Below are 23,155 nucleotides of genomic sequence, written 5' to 3'. Positions count from 1 at the left end.
TTGTGCATTCGAGCCTTAACAGATGTTTCTTGTTTAAACAAGTCAAAGAATTAAACCAACAAATAAAAAACAGATAAGAACCGTCACACTACTTGAAAAACTATGAAGATTCTGTAAGCAACTGTATTCCCAACAAACATAACAAAATTATTTGGTCAATTAATTATCTGTGTATAAACTAAATAACAGGTGAGAGAACACATCCTTGGCGAGTGTGCAGTACATACAAATACATATTATTACTTAATGATGTGTTTTTCTTAAATGTTAATAAGCAGCATATTAAACGAATATCAAAAGTCAGTTTGTGATTTAGGAGTCTCTTGATGTTTGTTCCAGTATCCAAAAGAAAAGTTGGCCTCATCCATCCTCCTGTTCAGCTGGTCTTTGGAAATATCGACAGTGTAATTCTTTGATGATCTCTTTTTGATGACTTTCTTCACAAAGTGAGTCAGAGCTATAGGTCTCAAGTCATTTAACCCCTTAAGACAGACTGTCCTGGACAGTCCTTTTTTTAGGATTAGGCAGTATGTTTGCATCTGTCCATTCCTGTGGGATATCCCTGATTAACAGAATAACAGAATATATAAGAAGGCCTTGTAGTGTCAGGAGACTCTGGATGATTTAAACCATCTGTGCAAAGCATTAAAAGGAATTAAAAGCAGACAATAAATCAACAGACAGACATTGATCGCTATGCCAAGCTGAACAGTCCCCACCTGAGCAGCATGTCATAGTGAATAATTTACAAAGTAGCCAGGATGGCTTTACAGTTTTGCTTCAGTTCACAGTCCACAGATAAATCTATAGATAAAACAACTTCTTAAACAAACTGGTTTGCATTTTCCTGAAATGTAGATGTTCCGCTCACTCACTCCAAAAGGGGGAGCTATTGTCATATTAAAATTATAAGAGCTGAGCCTTTCATCAGTGGTGCTTCTGTCCTTGCCAAAACATAGGGGCATGGAAATAAAAGTAAAAATAATGTTAATTAATTAAATTGAAGGTTTGTTATTCTGTTATTAATTATATTCTTTCAATAACGACTATAAATTATTTGGTAATTACCATGAGATTATTTTGTTAAGCTAAAGGTCTGTAGTTATAAGAGTGTCTTAAGGGGTTAAAATTCAGTGAATCATTAAAACACATATTCCGTTGAAAAAGTACTTTGGTTTGGTGTTTCACCTGCACACTTTTCACTCTGTTTTACAAGGGATTACAGCTTTTGTGTTGGGGGTGTGATTTAATTGGAAGATTCATCAGCACACTCCCAAATTATGGTCACAGGAGACTTGGTTTCTTGTGTAGGGGTTCGCTTCTGTTGGAAGAATCTCCAACAGCACACTCACAACTCAGTTTACAAGAGCTGCTTGATTGTATGTACCACCTGAGGTTTCAAACAGGTAAGAGGGGCGCGCCTTTACCTTTGCACCATTTAGGATTCTACTCTGTCTAGTTCCCTAGGTCAGAGGGCAGGCACTGTCCCATGTAGTTTCGATTATGGGCCAGTGGGGTTAGGGGTTAATGTAGTTAGTTTTGTTTCATTTTGTAATAAAGTACTTTAAGTACTTTTGGTTTCAGAGTAGGCAAGTATGATAAGTTTTGTTTTGTTCTTTACTTTGATGCTTTCCACAGTTTGATTCGTCAGTTTGATTCGTGCATTATCGTCAGTTCAGTGTTTTTGTGCCATATGGTACTGATCCCACAGTGCCCTAGACAAAATGTTGGGTTCTAACACTTATACACTGCAAATTGGATTTTGGACCTCTTTTTTTTCCTAAGGTTGTTCTGTTTCTAGCTACAGCAGAGGGTGGAGCTTTTTGGAATAACCTTCCAGTCAAGTTTGGGGCTCAGACACAATGTCAGATTCAAGTCTAGGCTACTTGTTTAGTCAAGCCTTCTGTGATTAGTTTTCCCGCTATATAAAAGGTGCAGACATATACGTTCATGTTGGTGCTGTCGTCCTGCTGCTCTCACTTAGGTTTGGTGCCTGAGGTCAGTGCTGACATCTTAGGGAAACCTCATATCTGTGCTTCCATCTGGCTCTCACTTTTTAGTACACCTACCTTGTATCTGCACTCATTGTCCATTTTATCAGGTCCACTTGCCTTATAGGAGCACTTTCTAGTTCTACAATTACAGACTGTAGTTCATCTGTTTCTCTGCGTACTTTGTTAGCCTGTTCTTTTACAGTCAGGACCCCCACAGGACCATCTCAGAGCAGGTATTATTTGGGTCATTCTCAGCATTGCAGTGACACTGACGTGCTGATGGTGTGTTAGTGTGTGTGGCACTGGTGAGAGTGGATCAAACACAGAAGTGCTGGAGTTTTTAAACACCTCAGTGTCACTGCTGGACTGAGCATAGTCCACCAACCAAAACCAACCAGCCAACAGCTTTCTGTGGGCAGCATCCTATGGCCATTGATGAAGGACTTGAGGATGATCAACACAAACTCAGTAGCAACAGATGAGCTATCGTCTCTGACTTTACATGTACAAGGAGGACTAAGAAGGTAGGTGTGTCTAATAGAGTGGAGGTGTGAGGTGGCCAGTCAGTGTAAAGACTTAACCTTTTTTGAAGAAGAAAACTCACTCAGGTCTGTCTTTGTGAATGCTTTAATTAAACCAAAGTGCAACTTTCAAGGCTATCAGACATTCAGCAGGCAATGGTTAAAATATGAAACCAAGTAATATCCTTTTTTGTTACATTTATACAGATATTCTTGATTTGTAAAACAAGCCAAATAAGCTAAGCTGTTTAGCATCATAACTGCTGCATATGATTTGTATTACTATTTATAACCCTTGAAATAGAGGTTATTGGAGTAATTCTGGGCTGTGTCTGGAGCTTCCACATATCTTTAGCCAGAATGCCGTTTCTGGAGTGGAATATCTTGGCCAGATGAGTGTCCATTGGAGAAGCACTGTAATCTGCACACTTTGGACCCTGCAGACTAGGAGCACATTCTACAATATAGGAGAAAAAGAAGGTGCCATACTGGAAGTAGCATGTGTCCGTAACTTGTCCACTTCTCAGGTCAAAGGAGCACTCTCCAAGAAGGTCACTGTTCCAGTAAGAATCTGCATCATATACTTTAAAAGAGAGTTTTTTGCTGATGGACAGCTTGACAGGACCAAACTCAAATGATTCACTCCAACTGGGATTGTTATTATCTGTAATTACTGCAGTGCGTCTGATTGTGTTACCATACGTGACCTCTACAGAACCATCTGTTTCAGTCCAGCGGTCCCCATATAAATCTTTGCCGTGGAGGTTGAAAACCTTCAGTGTGGCTAGACCTTTTTCAGCAGGACAGCAATTGGACAGTATATTTTGACTTTGTTCACAAACACAGGCACAGCAATCTCTTGCATTATTCTGATGCCCTATCTTACAGGACCCGGAGCAAACTTTTTTCAAGGCATTTTCACGGATATAATTTTCTACTGCCTTCTTTAGTCCCTTCCTGGCAGGGTGGTTATTGTTCAGCACTGAATGTAGGGGTTGAAGAGTGTATGTCACCACATCTGGGATGGTCTTCAGGGAATCCAGCCACTGTTTTAAAGCATTTGGATGAGAGTTACTGGAGAAAAGGAGATCCTCACCATTGATGTTCCCTCCTATAATCTCTGTCTGTCTGTCATTAAACATTGAGCTGAATTTTTCATCTGTACTCATTTTCTTTTTTAGGGCTCGACAGTGTTTGGACTCTGCACTCAAAGTGGCACTCTTGTATGTGCCTGACGCTTCCACATCCAAACAGTCTTTGACTGCTGTGTCTGAGAGTCCACTTAATGCTGCTTTACAGGTTCTGATGGCTGTTACTCCTTTCATCTTCCCACCTAACTCCACTCCTGTGGTAAAGTGCGTGCCAAACATGTCAATTATGCGTTGATAGGAGTGTGAATCATATTGTTTGGGAAGAGACTGCAGAGCCTGAAGGAACTCATGATGGAGTGGGGGTGAAGACACTATTTTGTATCTGTAAAGGAATTTTGAAGGTATTCATATTTATTATTTGTACACAAATATTATTTTTTATTATACCATTTAAAATGATTTCACAAAAGAATGGCTCACCTGTAAAAGCTACATTTGACAACATGCTTGGTGAAACTGAAATTGTCCTCCTTTGATTTCTTCATACCGAACTGTGCTTCACGGGAATGAGTGCCTCCCACCGAAACCGAACCCTTAAACATCACATCGAGTCCAATTTTCCAGTTGTTTGAGATTGACGAAGTAGAATCGTTCACAAGAGCTTCACTCGAGTCATAAATCTTGCTGGAAGCCTTCATTGAACACTTTGGGAGTGTTCTCCAAGATACCACCGCAGCAGGTGTCTTCTGCTTTGCGTTCTTCAGATATGGGTTACTGTACATTTTGCAGCTGCCGTTCCCAATGTTCCACTTTTCCATGTCGATGACATAAGACCCTTTTCGCTCCATCTTCACAACGTCAAAGCCCTCTCCACCAAGGTTGTAGCCAGGAACAAAGTGAGCATTCTTGCAGTCTTCTGGATCGCCCAGTTCCAGTAGTTCTTCATTATTCACCATGGAGAGAAGAGAACACCACATCCAACAGCTGACAAGATAAAGACACATCCACCCCATTCTGTGAGACAATAGAAAAAAACATTGTCATTTCTTAAATAATCAATGGGAAGAAACCTATCAAAAACAGCAAACTCTTTGTGTTCTGTAGTACAGTCACTGTATATATACAACATACAGCATTAATATGTAATGCTTACAATAATATGTAATTATTTCAGTTTCATCGCAACTTACATGTGTCTTGCATCTGTATCTGCAAAAACTCTGAGATGTGAGTCATGCCAAAACATGTCTCACGTTCAACACTAGTGGAAAGGGGAGGGACTTATTCTGTTGGCCTTATTTAGATATCTTTGATTAGCCACAGATTCTATCTTGATTTATTTTTGGTGGTTCAACCAGTGACCAAAAGATGATGCAGTTTCATGATGACTTATCTTAAAGGAGCCCAATGTAAAATATGTTCTTAATTAAAATAATATATCTGAAAAGTACCTGAAGAAAGTTAGGAATTATTTAGTCTCGCCACAATTTTTACAGTTTGCTTTTTATTTATTTACTTTTTTAGCTTTTTCTTGCTAGACTGCTAAAATCTTCCTTTTTCTGTCAAAGAAAATATTTATAAGCATTCAGGGTCTTTTTGCACTTTTACCAAAAAGCCTAAGATCTTAAAGATTCTTTGCATGTTTTCTTCTTGACATGTAATTACAAAATCAGTAAAGAAATAAATAAAATAAGAAAAACATGCTTTCTGTATTTCATTAAATATTTAATGAATATAAAATTGGTTGCTAAGCATACAATACCTGAATGTGTTGTCAAAGCATCCAATATCTATGTTTAAGCCAGAGCTTAAATGCCTTTGCTGATGTGCTAGCTTGAAGCTAATATACAGCTGAAGTTAATGAAATGACTGGACTGTCCTACGTTTCTGTTATCTGCTAGAGTGAATTCATAAGGCCACAGTGTCTATGGGATTGGCTCTTTTGAGTTTTCTTTTCATTTTTAGTTAAAAATGGCAGAAACTGGCACAGTTCCACCAAGTGAGTTACACTGAACATGAGAAATAATAGACACATAATTACTACTGAAGAATATGCCGGTTTTGTTACAGCTTAACTAACCCTGCAGTAAACTGACATAAAATGCTTGCCAGTATGTGGTACAGACTGTAATGTTCTCTACACATGCGTGACAGTGATTCACAGGCATGGTGCAAATCCGGCAAAGGAGCCAGATCAGTAGCAGCACAGCTGGTTCAAGGGGATCCTTACCACTTCGTATTTCTCCCTTTATATCAAAAACATGACTGCAAAACACCAGAGGGTGCCTGCAAGTGAGTCCTTGATGAAAAGATGTGAAAAGACTTAAATGGCTTAAAAAGAAAAGTTAAAATATTTTCTAACCACTTGTCCAGAACTTTCCTTTAATTTTGGAAAGCAGAAGGATGCATTTCACTAAAAAGCCACCAAAAAATCCTTTCCTGTGTATTTGTACTGAGTAGTGATTGGGTGGCATTACTGCTACTGAGTGCCGATTAGTTAGCATTACTGCTACTGAGAGCTGTTTGGTTGGCATTGTTGATACTTAGTGCTGATTGGCTGGTGAGCTGAGCAGCTCATTGGCTAAATGAAGCGGTTCACGCTCCCTGACCTCTTGAGTGTACATGAGGCACTGTCATAAAATCGTATAATCAGAGTTCAAAAGCGCTTGAAACATAACAGCAGTGTTGAAATATTTAATTCCGTACTGCGTTCAGGAAACGAAAGCATTCTTCTATATGAAGTTGCTTAAGCATTTACAAACTGTAGTTGTGCTGAAATGCTTCATATTAACTCATTTTGGACTTACATGGAAGCGTTTGACAAAGCCTGAAGACATTAATTAGTCTCATTCTTTTTCTAGTTTAATATTACTTAGTGTTAAGTTTCTTTGGGGAAAAACATTTAAGTTAGAGCGCAGGGAAACGAGAGATACAGACAAAAACCTGCTCAATGTTACTATCATTTGGTTTAGCATGACAGCATGTCTGTGGCTTAATCTCAAATGGCTTCATACTTCCTATAGAATGTGTGGCACAAATAGTGCATCGTGTGCGTTAACTGTTAGCTAGGATGTGCAACTATGACTGAATATAAATGGCATGTTCACTAATGTGTGCAGGTTACCTTTTGGTAAAGTGTTCTACAGCATTTATCGCTGGGTTTTTAAAAAGACTTGTATTGTGAAGGCGGGGCTTTCCGGAGCTGTGTTCTGTTAGATTAGAAAGCACCGAGTTAGTGTGACACAGCTGATAAAGCAAGATGTAGCGAGGCTTAGAGCAAATTGTTAGGCAGAATTCTTATGTATGATGTAGCTGTGGCCAACTACAGCCTGTTAATAAAGCATAACGACTAGTGAACGCTGCATATAATGCATTGTTTGTGGGTAGATGCTGTTATATAATGACCTATGTAATGCACACTGCATAGGGAGTAGGATGCCATTTGAGATTAAGCCTATATTTTGCCCAGCTTTGTTCATGTATCTGTGAATGTAGCACTTACAGGCTGAGAATGCTATTATGCACAAAATAAAACCGGTCAGGTAGAGAATCACACCTTAAAGCTCTGTGTTTTCACTAATAAATATGAATGATGGCACTCCAATTGAGCAGAGAGTGCAAAATACACATATAATTACTGCTGAAGACTATAGTCATATAATTAGGGCTGAGCTACGATTTTTAACTGCCATAAAACACTCATGCTGCGTTAATATGTTTATGTTGAAAAAAAAAACGTCATTTAGCACAACATAGTGGTATATGGCCACAGCAGCATAAAATCATGCAAATGTTGCCCCAGTGACTGTGGTGCCGGCGAAAATGGGCGATTCTTAGAGAACTTTATCAGCGTAGATTGCTTCAAGTGGAGAAAGGCAGGAGGTTGCTCTGTACTCTTTTATTTTTGTTGTATAATGCTGGGTTTGTCTGTAATTCAGCAATAAGATATTTGGCGTTCAGGGCTCCCCAAAAAAGTCAAGATCTGGTTTATTTCACCGCTGCAGTCAAAGGCAAAAGTTGGCAAAATCGAACGCTTCACAGCTCGTTTCACTTACCGCTGCGGTCTGCAGAATGCTGCCGCTTGTGGTGGCAGAATTTTTTTTTTTTTTTTTCGATGCATAACATTTTGCATATATAGGAGAATGATTTCATTCATCATGTTGTGAGTGCAAACTGCTTCACTCAATAGCAGTAATGCCAACCAGTCAGGAGAAACAGAAAGTGGCCAGGCTCCATTAAACCGGCTCTAGTGGTTCTAATACGTGTTTTTTTGTGTTATGCGTTTATGAGATTAAACTGTGAAAGACTACTGTTTGTACTGTTTGAACATCTGTGTAACTGACTTTTCCACAAGAAGTGACCTTTAAATCAATCAGTTTACTTCTCAAACTAGATTATGAACACTTGTTGTTCAGTCTTTGTGTGAGTGCTCAGGGCTCAATTCTATGTTTATCAATAGGTAAAATTCAATATAAAAGTTGAGAACTGTTATATTGAGCATATTTAAATATCATGCTCTCTGACAACTATATGAAAATAATTAAATAACTATTTTTGGGTTGTAAACAAAGAGAGAGAAGAGAAATGTTACAGTTTGAATTACACTATACATATTATAACACGTCAGTGTTGTTGAATAATAATATATTTTTGGTTTGTTGTAGCTACATACAGTTAATTTAAGTGTAAATAATAGTCCTATTAATGTACAGCTCAATTTTTGCTAGATTGTTCTTAATAATGTAAAAGATTTCAGTTTTACTAAAATAATAGACGATTTGATTAGAATTTATCATTTTATGCTATATGGCTCTCTCTCTGTGTGCCTGTGTGACCCTGAGTATGCTACATATTGCTTTAGTGTGTGCTAAGGGCCTCTTTAAAGGCTATGGCCTGAAGAAGTGCATAAGTAGAGAGACTCAGTTGTAATCACATAATATTAAGAATGTCTTTGAAGAATTAGGGTAATAAATTAAAGTAAATTAAGTTCAAAAGCCAATGCCTGATTGTGGCCTTGGCCTGTGACTGTTTTTTTTAAATGTTATTTCTCTGTTTGGAAATGATGGACGAATTTTGATAAGAAAAAAATAGTGACATCAGCATGAGTAATAAACAATATAATTCTAATGGAAGATTTGTAAATACTAGTATTTAGTGCAGTCATAATAGCATGTGATTTGAAGATAATGGTATAAAAATAAAAAGAGATTAAAATTTTTGAAAGGGGAAAGGAAAAGTCAGGCAATGACCCCTCCTTGCCCAGAGATAAGTATAAAAGTTATGGGTTTTGTGGGTTGGTCAGCTGCAGCCCTGTTGTAAAGCCTTAATCTTTAATAAAAGAATCTTTGCTTTTTTCTGCCAATCCTGGTGTTTGAGCTCTACTTTATTTTTTTAACTTTGAGCAAGCTATATTTGCTACAGTAACACCCTGGATCATGGATTCTTCTCATTCTTCTCTTGATTATAGAAGGCCATGCCTTCGGCACTCTACAGCAGCACAACCAGTTGCAGGACACCACAGTATTTTGTTCTCTCTGCCAACTCTATGCTGTCACTAATCTGCTGAATTAGCTGCGTCAAAGTAGGCAAGTTTATTAATTTGACAAGTTCTCTAGAGGAATGTAATGGAATGTAATTGCTAAAAAACAGATGTACCCTGTGTTTACATGTTTTAAACTGTACAAGTAATTAACTTTTTTTGAAAAAGAAAACTCATATTTCAAAATTTGTCTTTGTGAATGCTTTATTTAACCCAAAGTGCAAATTAAAAGGCAGACATTCAGCAAGCAGTGGTTAAAATATGAAAATAACTAATATCCTTTTTTTTCAGTTTAAACAGAAGTTTTTAGTTTAAGCTGTTTAGCATCATAATTGCTGCATATAATTTGTATTACTATTTATAACCCTTGAAATAGAGATTATTGGAGTAATTCTGGGCCGCCTGGAGCTTCCACATATCTTTAGCCAGAATGCCGTTTCTGGAGTGGAATATCTTGGCCAGATGAGTGTCCATCGGAGAAGCACTGTAGTCTGCACACTTTGGACCCTGCAGACTAGGAGCACATTTTACAGTATAGGAGAAAAAGAAGGTGCCATACTGGAAGTAACATGTGTCAGTAACTTGTCCACTTCTCAGGTCAAAGGAGCACTCTCCAAGAAGGTCACTGTTCCAGTAAGTGTCTTTATCATATACTTTAAAAGAGAGTTTTTGCTGAAGGACAACTTGACAGGACCAAACTCAAATGATTCTCTCCAACTGGGATTGTTATTATCTGTAATTACTGCAGTGCGTCTGACCGTGTCGCCATACCAGACCTCTACAGAACCATCTGTTTCAGTCCAGTGGTCTCCATATAAATCTTTGGCACGGAGGTTGAAAACCTTCAGTGTGGCTAGACCTTTTTCAGCAGGACAGCAATTGGACAGTATATTTTGACTTCTTTCACAAACACAGGCACAGGGGTCTCTTGCATTATTCTGATGCCCTATCTTACAGGACCCGGAGCAAACTTTTTTCAAGGCATTTTCACGGATGTAATTTTCTACTGCCTTCTTTAGTCCCTTCCTGGCAGGGTGGTTATTGTTCAGCACTGAATGTAGGGGTTGAAGAGTGTATGTCACCACATCTGGGATAGTCTTCAGGGAATCCAGCCACTGTTTTAAAGAATTTGGATGCGAGGTTCTGGAGAAAAGGAGATCCTCACCATTGATGTTCCCTCCTACAATCTCTGTCTGTCTGTCATTAAACATTGAGCTGAATTTTTCATCTGTACTCATTTTCTTCTTTAGGTCTTGACAGTGTTTGAACTCTGTACTCAAAGTAACACCATTGTGTGTGCCTGATGCTTCCACATCCAAACAGTCTTTCACTGCTGTATCTGAAAGTCCACTTAATGCTGCTTTACAGGTTCTGATGGCTGTTACTGCTTTCATCTTCCCACCTAACTCCACTCCTGTGGTAAAGTGCGTGCCAAACATGTTGATTATGCTTTGATAGGAGTGTGAATCATATTCTTTGGGAAGAGACTGCAGAGCCTGAAGAAACTCGTTATGCAGTGAGGGTGAAGATGCTATTTTGTAGCTGTGAAAGAATTTAGAGGCCATTCATATGTATAATTTGTACACAGTCAAACCTATGAAACATTATTTATCTATGATACCATATAAAATGATTTCACAACAGAATGGCTCACCTGTAAAAGCTACATTTGACGACATGCTTGGTGAAACTGAAATTGTCCTCCTTTGACTTCTTCATACCGAACTTTGCTTCACGGGAATGAGTGCCTCCTGATGAACCTGAACCCTTAAACATCACATTGAGTCCAGTTCTCCAGTTGTTTGAGATTGACGAAGTAGAATCATTCACAAGAGCTTCACTCGAGTCATAAATCTTGCTGGAAACCTTCATTGAACACTTTGGGAGTGTTCTCCAGAACACCACCGCAGCAGGTATCTTCTGCTTTTCCTTGTTCAGGTATGGGTTCCTGTACATTTTGCAGCTTCCGTTCCCAATGTCCCACTTTTCCATGTCGATGACATAAGACCCTTTTCACTCCATCTTCACAACGTCAAAGCCCTCTCCACCAAGGTTGTAGCCGGGAACAAAGTGAGCATTGTAGCAGTCTTCTGGATCGCCCAGTTCCAGTAGTTCTTCATTATTCACCATGGAGAGAAGAGAACACCACATCCAACAGCTGACAAGGTAACGACACATCCACCCCATTCTGTGAGATAATAGAAAAAATCATTTAGTCATTTCTTAAATAATCAATGGGGAAAAAACCCTATTATATACAGCAAACTATTTTTGGTCTATGAAGCAGCTCACAGTATATATACACATAGCGCTCAAGTATTAGTATACAGTGTACAAATGTACTTCTTCTAGTGAGTCCCATCAGAACTTACTTGTGTCTCATCTGTATCTGAGATGACTTTGAGATGTGAGGCATGCCAAACCACATATAACAAATGAAATACTAGAGGAAGAAGGAGGAGCTTACTGTGTTATATTTATATAGGTATCTTTGATCAGGTACCTAAACTGCTATTCATCGGTTCTTCAACCAGTGACAAATAGACAATGCATCATGATGACTTAAAGGAGCCCAATGTAAAAACTTTCTTAAAAAAGTAATATATCTGACAAGTACCTGAAATCAGTTTAACTCACCAACACTTCTTACAATTTGCTTTTTTCCTCACCTGACTGTTAAAAATTGTCCTTGTTCTGTCAAAGAAAGTCTTTATGCACTTTTCAGCAAAAGGCCCAAGATCTTTTTTGGCTTGGTTCTTAGATGTTCCTTTACATGTTCTCTTTTTCCAGAGCCAGCAGAAAGGTACCTTGCAAAAAAACAAAACAAAACAAAAAAAAACATCAACAATCCCCTAAGCTTTCATGAGTTTTGTACTGCATTTTGGGCCTCTTCCTTTTCAGTAGTGATGCATATTAGCTTTCTCACACACACACACACACACACACACACACACAAAGCCGCTTATCCTTCTGAGTTGCGGCGGCAGTCATCCCAGCAGTCATTGGGCGGAAGGCAGGAAACACCCTGGACAGATTGCCAGTCCATCGCAGGGCAGACACAGACATAGACACAGGGATCTCCCAAGCTTTCTATATTTGGTTAAATATTCTGTAAATATTAAATTGGTTCTTAAGCATACCTAAATGTCTTTTCAAAGCAGCAGATATCTGTGTTTATGCAAGAGCTTAAATGCTAATGCTTAGCTTGGTGCTAACACACAATATGGACTAAAATATTGGGACACCAACACATTACACCTACAGGAGCTTTTATGCCAATCCATAGGCATTAGTATGGAGTTGGTCCCCTTGTGCAGCTAAAACAGCTTCCACTCTTCTGGGAAGTTTTCTACAAGAGTTTGAAGTGTTTCTGTGGGATTTCTTGCCCTTCCATCTAGAAGAGCATTTGTAAGGTCAGACACTGATGTTGGACGAGAGGGCCTGGCTCGCAATCTTTGTTCTGGTTCATCCCGAAGGTGTTCGCTGGGGTTGAGCTCAGGGCTCTGTGAGGGCCAGTCAAGTTCTTCCACACCAAACTCACCTAGCCAGGCTTTTATGGACCTTGCTTTGTGCACTGGTGCTCAGTCATACTGAAACAGATAAGAACCTTCCCCAAACCCACAAAGTTAGAAGCATACAGCTGTCCAAAATGTCTTGGTTCTGAAGCATTAAGATTTCCCTTCACTGGAACTAAGGGTTCTAAGCCAACCCCTGAAAACAACCCCTTAGCATTATTCCTCTTCCACCAAACTTTACAGTTGGCACAGTGCAGTCAGGCAGGTAACGTTCTCCTGGCACTCGCCAAACCCAGACTTGTCCATCAGACTGCCAGATAGAGAAGTGTGATTCGTCACTCCACAGAATACGTTTCCACTGCTCCAGAGTCCAGTGGCAGCATGCTTTACACCACTCCATCCAATGCTTGGCATTGTGCATTTGACCTTAGACTTGTGTGTAGCTGCTGGGCCATGGAGACTCATGTTGTGAAGCTCCTAATGTGCAGTTCTTTGATTGACGTTGCTTCCAGGGACAAACTCTGTAGTGAGTTATTGAACAGAGTATAGGCACTGTGCTCTTCAGCACTTGGTGGCCCCACAAGAGTGGTCTACTGCTTCATGGCTGAGCTGTTGTTGCTCCTAGTTGCTTCCATTGCATCATAGTAGCACTTACAGTTGACAGGGACAGATCTAGCAGGACAGAAATTTCATAAACGGACTTGTGGCAGAGGTGGCATCCTATTACAGTGCTATGTTTAAAGTCACTGAGTTCATAAGTATGACCCATTCTACTACAAGAATTTCTCTATCGAGATTGCAAGCTTGTGCTTAATGTTATCCGCCTGTTAGCAATGGGTGTGGATGAAACACCTGAACTCAATAACAAGGAGGGGTGTCCCAATACTTTTGTAATTGTAGTGTAACATACAACTGAAGTTCAGAAATGACTGGACCATCCTACGTTCGCATGTTCCTTTTATCTGTCAGAGTAAATTCAGGCCACAGTGTCTGTGAGATCGACGCTTTTGACCATTTTCAGTTGAACATGGTAGAAAATGGCTCATTTAAACTGAGTGAGTGAGTTGCGTTGAGTTGAACATATTTGCGAACTTGTGGCTTGGGAGAAAATATGCACAAATTCAATAAGGAAGTTCCTAATATGTGGTATTTTTGTTGGGATTTTACAAGATTAAAGTGTGAACGATTGCTATTTGATTTTTATTAGAATTTATCAGCAGAGAACACAGACATACACATTAAAATTGGTACAAGAAAAGATTGAGTCAGTTGGGCTTTTGAGTTTGTTTGACTGATTCACTGAAAAGAGTCAGTTCAAAAGACTGATTTGTTCACGAATCCAACACATCTACTGGAGATTAAAGCTGTGAATTGAGCCAAACAGACTGCAAACTGAGCTCCTTTGTGATTATTTTGTTGAAGGACAATAGAACAGAAGTATTGAAGATTCAGAAAGACCAGTTTCTGTTTTACAGTCTCTTGTGTTTTCTTGCCCAGTGAGTTTTCAGTTTAGCTAGCAAATGAAGACCACTGGACTATGAGTGCATGAGTTGGCATGATGCAGCAGTTGTACTACTCAGATATTTAGTTGCGTTTTCATGTTTAAATTGTTATTACTGAGAGCAATTCTGAAAGCTTTTTATTTAGTTTCATCCAGTTATTTCATAAGAGCCTTTTGGATTCACATTTGTTTTCACATGTGTTTTTGGAATATAGTCAATTTTCAGTTTTTAGCCATTGAAATTCCATCTCAGATATTACTAAAAACAAGTTGTATCAACATAAAACCTTCGCCATGCTCAAATCTGATCTTTGGGACACGAGCAATTTAAGACTAGGAACTTTGTGAAGTGTTAAAAAAAATCCTAAACAGATAATAGTGTCATGTTCAGGTATAAAAGGAGTATGCAGGAAAGACAGAGTGCTTTAAGAGGAAGGACGGTGTTGATGCTCTTTACCAAAATATGTATCAGCATTTAATCCGGCATTTTAGGAACAATGTTCCTCAGTGAGCAATTGCAAAGATTTAGGTATTTGACCCTCAAAGGTGCATAATATTATCAAAACATTCAGGGAATTCTTAATAATCTCTGTGTGCAAAAAGCAAGGCCAAAAACTACAACAGAATGCTTGTGACCTTTGACCCCTCAGACAGCATGGCACTATAAATGTGTCTGTGATGGATATCACCACATGGATTCAGGAGTACTTTGACAAGTGTCAGTAAGCACCGTTTGTCGCTGCATCCATGAAGGCAAACTGTACTATGCACAGTGCGAGTCATATATCAACTATGTCCAGAAATGCTGTCCACTTCTCTGGGCTCAAGCTCATCTGAATTGTACTGATACACAGTGGAAATGTATTGTGTGTTGTGGTGTGACAAGCCAGCTTTTTACCTGGTTTATGGAAGTAATGGATGTTGTGTTCTCTGGGCCAAAGAAGAAAAGGACTATCCAGATTGTTGCCAGTGTAAAGTTAAAAAGCCAGCATCTGTCATGCCACTGTAAACTACTTTTCCACAATAAGCAATATGATTGTGACTTCGATTCTGTCTGCTTAGATTCTGAGCTCTTGTTCAAATTTTGTATGAATGCAAATTTTGTATGAAAGGGCTCAGTACTACACAGTCATGGCCGAAAATGTTGGCACCTCTGAAATTTTTTTCTCCCAGAAAATGATTGCAATTACACGTTTTGTTATACACGTTTATTTCCTTTGTATGTATTGGAACAACACAAAAAACGGGAAAAAAAGCCAAAAATGATATAATTTCACACAAAACTGCAAAAATGGGCCGGACAAAATTATTGGCACCCTCAACTTAATATTTCGTTGCACACCCTTTGGAAAAAATGACTGAAATCAATCGCTTCCTATAACCATCAACAAGCTTCTTATACCTCTCAACTGGAATTTTGGACCACTCATCTTTTGCAAACTGCTCCAGGTCTCTCATATTTGAAGTGTGCCTTCTCCCAACAGCAATTTTAAGATCTCTACACAGGTGTTCAATGGGACCCGGACTCATTGCTGGCCACTTCAGAACTCTCCAGCACTTTGTTTCCATCCATTTCTGGGTGCTTTTTGAAGTATGTTTGGCGTCATTGTCCTGCTGGAAGACCCTTGACCTAGGACGCAAACTCAGCTTTCTGACACTAGGCCCTACATTGCGACCCAAAATCCTTTGGTAATCTTCAGATTTCATGATGTCTTGCACACAGTCAAGGCACCCAGTGCCAGAGGCAGCAAAACAACCCCAAAACATCTTTAGGTACCGTGTTCTTTTCTTTGTAGGCCTCATTCCGTTTTCGTTAAATGGTAGAATGATGTGCTTTACCAAAAAGCTCTATCTTGGTCTCATCTGTCCACAAGACATTTTCCCAGAAGGATTTTGGCTTACTCACGTACATTTGGGTCCTCCTGGGTCTCCTGCCATAGCATTTCATTTCATTCAAATGTCAACGGATAGTTCGTGCTGACACTGATGCACCATGAGCCTGCAGGACAGCTTGAATTTCTTTGGAACTTGATTGGAGCTGCTTATCCACCACCCAGACTATCTTGTGTTGAAACCTTTCATCAATTTTTCTCTTCTGTCCACGTCCAGGGAGATTAGCTACAGTGCCATGGGTTGTAAACTTCTTGATTATGTTGCGCACCATGGACTAAGGAAAATCAAGATCTCTGGAGATGGACTTGTAACCTTGAGATTGTTGATATTTTTACACAATTTTGGTTCTCAAGTCCTCAGACAGTTCTCTTCTCCTCTTTCTGTTCTCCATGCTTAGTGTGACACACATAGACACACAAAGATTGAGTCAACTTCTCTCCTTTTTATCTGGTTTCAGGTGTGATTTTTATATTGCCCACACCTGTTACTTGCCACAGGTGAGTTTGAACGAGCATCACATGCTTGAAACAAAGTTGTTTACCCACAATTTTGAAAAGGTGCCAATAATTTTGTCCGGAGTTTTGCTTGAAATTATATCATTTTTGGCCTTTTTTTTTCGTTTTTTTGTGTTGTTCCAGTACACACAAAGGAAATAAACGTGTATAACAAAACGTGTAATTGCAATAATTTTCTGGGAGAAATACTTCCTTTTCTGGAAAAATTTGAGGGGTGCCAACAATTTCGGCCATGACTGTATTTGTCAAAATTGCTATATAGGTTTTTGTATCACAGTTCATTGTGTAAATAATTAAAATTCATAAAAACAGTTCATTATTATATTGATCATATTGAAACATGAAGCTCTCTGACTATATAACCATATAAAATTAGTCAATTTGTTGTAAAAAAGAAGACAGATATTACAGTTTGAATTATACTATACAAAACATTACAATATGTCAGTGTTTTTAAATAATAATGTTGTGGCTATTCTGGTTTACTGTAGCCACATAGTAAATTGAAATGTACATTAACAGGATAATTTTTTGCATGTTAGGTTTTTGTGAGGATACTCTGAATCCTCAATTCTCCCCTTGATTACAGAAATGCTGATTTGACTTTCCAAATCCTGTTATTAGTGGTAGGGGGGAGCTTATGTGAACCACAGGCTCTTTTTCATCTTGGCTGTTGGCTCAAGTTGGCTGTACTCAAGTTGTCCAGCTAACTCTGTTGATCCCATCAGCTGGCCAGTTCTGATGATCTCGCCAAACTGGTCTTCTGAGTCTAATCAGCTGAATCAGTCTGGTCTACCAGTTGTCACCAGTTGGTCATGAAGATCAACCAGCTCTAACTCGCTGAATTAACTTGGTCTACCAGCTCCTACCAGGTTTGCCAAGTTGGTCTTCCAGCTCTAACTAGCTTGTCCAAGTTGTTCATCCAGCTCTTACCAGCTCATTTTGATGGTCACTATACTTTTAGCTAATGGAGTTGGAAGCTGCAGTTATTGATCATGTCTGTGACCTCCTAAAGGGCGGGGCCTGGGCCAACTGTTTTACTGCTGGCTCTGCCTCCAGTCCATTTTACATTCATTCATGTTTTTTTTCCTTTTTTTTTGGTGTATCTTTGCTTCTGTTTGTCAGTTCAAAATATTACATAGTCAAAACAAATAAACATACCAAAAGTATGCTAATGAAAAGTGCTAATGAATACACTTTCACTTTATGGTAATCACTGAAAGAAAATATTCTCAGTATATGTTATTTACCCTTTTATGTTTATTTTATGCTCTTAACCATGTTTATTGTAGAGTTTTAGCAACAGGCCTTTTGTTGCAGAAAAGTGATAATCGTCACCCGCCCTTAGCAGAGAAGTGATAACTGTCACACTCACATTATCACCTCACTCCTTCGTTTGTACTGAAACAAACTTTCATCTCATGACCGTAAGGGGATGACCATCACCCCCCTTATCTCTACACCCTACAACTCCTTTTATATTCTCATCTTTATCCCCCCTTACTCGCTCCTAATCCTCCTCTTCTTCCTCCCATTCAGTCTTTCACCTTCATCTTCCTCCTTGCCCCTCCTCGAACTGACTCCCCCACAGTTCTCAGTGTATATAAGGTCCGCCCCCAAATATGGCTGCTGACAGACTGATGACCAAGCTGTGCTTGTTCCTGTGTGGAATCTTAAGATCCGGTCTCCACGCTCTTCCTGCCAAATTTCTAACACACAGACCCACACTAACTAACCCGCAGCCCAACACAGAACTATGTGATACATATCATACATTTTAACCAACATCCACAGCATTAACAACAGTAAATGTATCTTTTACAGAAGTGTGGTGACTCCAGAGAGCCTCTTCGCATGTCCACTTTGCATGGCCATGCCTTCAGCACTCTACAGCAGAGCAAGCAGTGGCAAGACGCCACAATATTTTGTTCTCTCTGCTGAATGTATGCTGTCGCTAATCTGCTGAATTAGCTGTGTCAAAGCAGGCAAATTTATTCATTTGACAAGTTCTCTAGAGGAATGTAATGGAATGTAATTGCTAAAAAAAGATGTACCCTGTGTTTACATGTTTTAAACTGTACATATAAATAATCAACTTTCATGAAAAAGAAAATTTCAAATATTTAAAAATTTGTCTTTGTGAATGCTTTATTTGACCCAAAGTGCAAGTTGAAAGGCAGACATTCAGCAAGCAGTAGTTAAAATATGAAAACCAATAATATGCTTTTTATTTTCATTTTAAACAGAAGTTTTTAGTTTAAGCTGTTTAGCATAATTGCTGCATAGGATTTGTATTACCATTAATAACCCTTGAAATAGAGATGATTGGAGTAATTCTGTGCTGCCTGGAGCTTCCACATATCTTTAGCCAGAATGCCGTTTCTGGAGTGGAATATCTTGGCCAGATGAGTGTCCATCGGAGAAGCACTGTAATCTGCACACTTTGGACCCTGCAGACTAGGAGCACATTTTACAGTATAGGAGAAAAAGAAGGTGCCATACTTGAAGCAGCACGTGTCAGTCACTTGTCCACTTCTCAGGTCAAAGGAGCATTCTCCAAGAAGGTCACTGTTCCAGTAAGAATCTGCATCATATACTTTAAAAGAGAGTTTTTTGCTGATGGACAGCTTGACAGGACCAAACTCAAATGATTCTCTCCAACTGGGATTGTTATTATCTGTAATTACTGCAGTGCGTCTGACCGTGTCGCCATACCAGACGTCTACAGAACCATCTGTTTCAGTCCAGCTCTCTCCATATAAATCTTTGGCTTGGAGGTTGAAAACCTTCAGTGTAGCTAGACCTTTTTCAGCAGGACAGCAGTTGGACAGTATATTTTGACTTCTTTCACAAACGCAGGCACAGCGATCTCTTGCATTATTCTGGTGCCCTATCTTACAGGACCCGGAGCAAACTTTTTTCAAGGCATTTTCACGGATATAATTTTCTACTGCCTTCTTCAGTCCCTTCCTGGCAGGGTGGTTATTGTTCAGCACTGAATGTAGGGGTCGAAGAGTGTATGTCACTACATCTGGGATAGTCTTCAGGGAATCCAACCACTGTTTTAGAGAATTTGGATGCGAGGTTCTGGAGAAAAGGAGATCCTCACCATTGATGTTCCCTCCTACAATCTCTGTCTGTCTGTCATTAAACATTGAGCTGAATTTTTCGTCTCTATTAATTTTCTTCTTTAGGGCTCGACAGTGTTTGGACCCTGCACTCAAAGTAACACCATTGTGTGTGCCTGATGCTTCCACATCCAAACAGTCTTTCACTGCTGTATCTGAAAGTCCACTTAATGCTGCTTTACAGGTTCTGATGGCTGTTACTGCTTTCATCTTCCCACCTAACTCCACTCCTCTGGTAAAGTGCGTGCCAAACATGTCGATTATGCTTTGATAGGAGTGTGAATCATATTCTTTGGGAAGAGACTGCAGAGCCTGAAGAAACTCGTTATGCAGTGAGGGTGAAGACGCTATTTTGTATCTGTAAAAGAATTTAGAAGCCATTCATATGTATAATTTGTACACAGTGACACCTACACAACATGCATTATTTATCTATCATACCATATAAAATGATTTCACAACAGAATGGCTCACCTGTAAAAACTACATTTGACGACATGCTTGGTGAAACTGAAATTGTCCTCCTTTGATTTCTTCATACCGAACTGTGCTTCACGAGAATGAGTGCCTCCTACCGAAACTGAACCCTTAAACATCACGTCGAGTCCAGTTCTCCAGTTGTTTGAGATTGATGAAGTAGAATCATTCACAAGAGCTTCACTCGAGTCATAAATCTTGCTGGAAACCTTCATTGAACACTTTGGGAGTGTTCTCCAGAACACCACCGCAGCAGGTATCTTCTGCTTTTCCTTGTTCAGGTATGGGTTCCTGTACATTTTGCAGCTGCCGTTCCCAATGTCCCACGTTTCCATGTCAATGACATAAGACCCTTTTCGCTCCATCTTCACAACGTCAAAGCCCTCTCCACCAAGGTTGTAGCCAGGAATAAAGTGAGCATTGTTGCAGTCTTCTGGATCGCCCAGTTCCAGTAGTTCTTCAGCATTCACCATGAAGAGAAGAGAACACCACATCCAACAGCTGACAAGGTAACGACAGATCCACCCCATTCTGTGAGATAATAGAAAAAATCATTTAGTCATTTCTTAAATAATCAATGGGGAAAAAACCCTATTATATACAGCAAACTATTTTTGGTCTATGAAGCAGCTCACAGTATATATACACATAGCATTCAAGTATTAGTATACAGTGTACAAATGTACTTGTGAGTCCCATCAGAACGTGTCTCATCTGTATCTGAGATGACTTTGAGATGTGAGGCATGCCAAACCACATACCACACGTTAAATACTAGTGGAAGAAGGAGGAGCTTACTGTGTTGTCTTTATATAGGTATCTTTGATAAGGTACCTAAACTACTATTCATTGGTTTGTCAACCAGTGACAAATAGACAATACATTTTCCTGATGACTTAATCTTAAAGGAGCCCAATGTAAAATACTTTCTTAAATAAAGTAATATATCTGACAAGTACCTGAAATCAGTTTAACTCACCACACTTGTTAATGTACATGTTTTTGTGAGGATAACCTGAATCCTCAATTCTCCCCTTGATTACAGAAATGGTGAGCCAACCACTTCCATTCTGAAGATAGAATCACATCTTTGAGATGTAACACTTGCTGATTTGACTTTTCCAAGTCTTGTTATTATGGGAGGCAAATCCAGCCAAAAAAGCAATTCAAATTAAAACAATAAAATGTAAATGCAAACCTCTTCTTGCCATTTCTTTTTCCAAACATCTGCGCAAATATCCCGCCAAAATTGAAAATGAAATGAAATACCTACATTTGCAATTTCATTTTTCACATGAGCACGAGCCATTTGTGACAAAAATAAAATTCAATTTAAAATTGCTGTTTGTCTTTTCATTTTAGTCATTATTCTGGTATTTCATGGCCAAATTTAAAATAAAAAAGCTGATAGAGAAAAGAAAATCCAAGCTTCACTTTGGCTTTGGCTTTTCTTCATGAAATGCAGAATACATGTCAAAACTAAAATCAAAATGCAGTGTTTACGTTCTTATTTCTTTTTCATAGCAATCGGCTGCATATCTGACAGAATTAAAATGAAAATGCAAAATGGATAAATCAACAGCAAATCATTCCTCAAGCTAAACAACTTCGAGTCTCAAGAAAAACCACCGTCATGTCTCACATCTGGTGAAACTGAATATCAGACCAAACAACAAAGAAATTGCAAAAAGAGGTTTGCATTTACATTTTATTGTTTTAATTTTAATTTCTTTTTTGGCTGGATTTGCCTCCCATACTATTATAGGTGGTAGGGGGGAGCTTACCTGAACCACAAGTTCTTTATCACCTTGACTGTTGGCTCAAGTTGGCTGTACTCAAGTTGTCCGGCTAACTCTGTTGATCCCAACAGCTGGCCAGTTCTGATGATCTCACCAAACTGGTCATCCGAGTCTAACCAGCTGAATCAGTCTGGTCCACCAGTCCTCACCAATTGGTCATGTTGATCAACCAGCTCTAATCTGCTGAATTAACCTGGTCTACCAGCTCTTACCAGATTTGCCAAGTTGGTCTTCCAGCTCTAACTAGCTTGTCCAAGTTGGTCATCCAGCTCTTACCAGCTCAATTTGATGGTCACTATCCTTTTAGCTAATGGAGTTGGAAGCTGCAGTTATTGATCATGTATGTTGTTTTCTCTTTTTTTGGTGTATCTTTGCTTCTGTTTGTCAGTTCAAAATATTACATAGTCAAAACAAATAAACATACCAAAAGTATGCTAATGAATACACTTTCACTTTATGGTAATCACTGAAAGAAAATATTCTCAATATATGTTATTCACCCCCTTTTTGTTTTATGCTCTTAACCATGTTTATTGTAGAGTTTTAGCAACAGGCCTTTTGTTGCAGAAAAGTGATAATCGTCACCCGCCCTTAGCAGAGAAGTGATAACTGTCACACTCACATTGTCAACTCACTCCTTCATTTGTACTGAAGCGAACTTTCATCTAACGGCCATAATGGGATGACCATCACCCCCCTTATCTCTACACCCTACAACTCCTTTTATATTCTCATCTTTATCTCCCCTTACCCTCTCCTAAACCTCCTCCTCTTCCTCCACCATAATTGTTCACTTTCATCTTCCTCTTTCATCCCCTCCTTGCTCCTCCTCAAACTCATCTTCTTCCTCTTGCCTCCTCATCAGTTCTCAGTGTATGTAAGGTCTTTCTAAAATATGTTTTGTTAGACTGCTGGCAGACTGATGACCAAGCTGTGCCTGTGCATGATTCTCTGCATGCATATGAATAAAACTTGGAATCTTAAGATCCAGTCTCCACGCTCTTCCTGCCAAATTTCCAACATCACACAGACCCACACAAACTAACCCGCAGCCCAACACAGAACTATGTGATACATATCATACACATATCATACATCTTAACCAACATCCACAGCATTAACAACAATAAGAGAGCCTCTTTGCATGTCCACTTTGCATGGCCATGCCTTTGGCACTCCACA

The 23,155-nt window shown here is 39.2% G+C and overlaps 2 pseudogenes; both read right to left on the bottom strand.

The window, feature by feature from the left end:
* Nucleotides 1-2,797: 2,797 nt before the first annotated feature.
* Nucleotides 2,798-4,619, bottom strand: LOC118804859 (annotated as a pseudogene).
* A 4,880-nt stretch (nucleotides 4,620-9,499) lies between these two features.
* Nucleotides 9,500-11,533, bottom strand: LOC118804858 (annotated as a pseudogene).
* Nucleotides 11,534-23,155: the final 11,622 nt, after the last annotated feature.

The sequence above is a fragment of the Colossoma macropomum genome, unplaced genomic scaffold (assembly GCF_904425465.1).
Source record: "Colossoma macropomum unplaced genomic scaffold, Colossoma_macropomum, whole genome shotgun sequence".
Classification (NCBI taxonomy): domain Eukaryota; kingdom Metazoa; phylum Chordata; class Actinopteri; order Characiformes; family Serrasalmidae; genus Colossoma; species Colossoma macropomum.
This window is presented reverse-complemented; position numbering and strand designations above follow the sequence as displayed.